Below are 739 nucleotides of genomic sequence, written 5' to 3'. Positions count from 1 at the left end.
CAATTTTTTGTTTGAGAATGCTCAGCTGCTTATTCCTGCAGAGAAGATTGCCTGCCTGACATCTGAACTTTCACCTTTGACCTGTGTGCTTTTCCTCTCTCTCTCTCTCTCTCTGACAGGAGCAGTGAGGCATTGCGGGGATTGACACAGAGGAGTGTGTAGTGTGTGTGGGTGTGTGTGAGTGTGTGTGTGTGAGCCGACCCCATGAGGACCGTCGCGCAGGAGGATGGAACGTAACAGAGCTACGGCCCCCTCCCAGCCGTGCTCCGCAGCAGACCTCCGTGACCTTTAACCTCTGACCTGACCCTCACCACAGCCACTCCTCTTTCTACTGTGACCCACCATATCCCCACTTCCTGGCTCAAACACACGTGACCCTTTCTCTCTGCCCTGAATCACCCGTTCCTCCTTTTTTCTTCTCCTCGCTCAAAGACGACTCTCTCACTCCTTTCTTTCCCCTGAGTGAGAAAGTCTCTGGGCTCTACACTCTTATTTCCACCCTAGAAATACACACACACACACACACACACACACACACACACGCACACACTTGCTCGTACACACACTCACACACACGCTTACACACACACACACACACACGCTTACACACACACACACACACACTGCGCTCACATCCCCCCCCTCTTCTCTGCTCTTGCCGTGTTATCCGTGTTTGGATCCAGGGTGCTTGTTGGAGCAAGAAGTGGGAAGCAAACAAACACACCCCCTCTTTCCTCCC

General features: G+C 52.8%; 1 protein-coding gene across 3 annotated transcripts in view; it reads left to right on the top strand.

Moving 5' to 3' along the window:
- The first annotated feature begins 590 nt into the window (after window positions 1–590).
- The window catches only part of nlgn2a (neuroligin 2a), a 137,944-nt gene continuing 137,795 nt past the window's right edge, over window positions 591–739 (top strand). For all 3 annotated transcript variants that reach the window (XM_012830805.2, XM_031584676.1, XM_031584675.1), the window contains exon 1: window positions 591–739. This exon is cut by the window's right edge and continues 544 nt beyond it. The gene's annotated coding sequence lies outside the window, so the exon portion shown is untranslated.

This window comes from Clupea harengus, chromosome 18, assembly GCF_900700415.2.
Source record: "Clupea harengus chromosome 18, Ch_v2.0.2, whole genome shotgun sequence".
Lineage (NCBI taxonomy): Eukaryota > Metazoa > Chordata > Actinopteri > Clupeiformes > Clupeidae > Clupea > Clupea harengus.
Note: the sequence above shows the minus strand (reverse complement) of the source record. Positions and strands in the feature narration are given on the sequence as shown.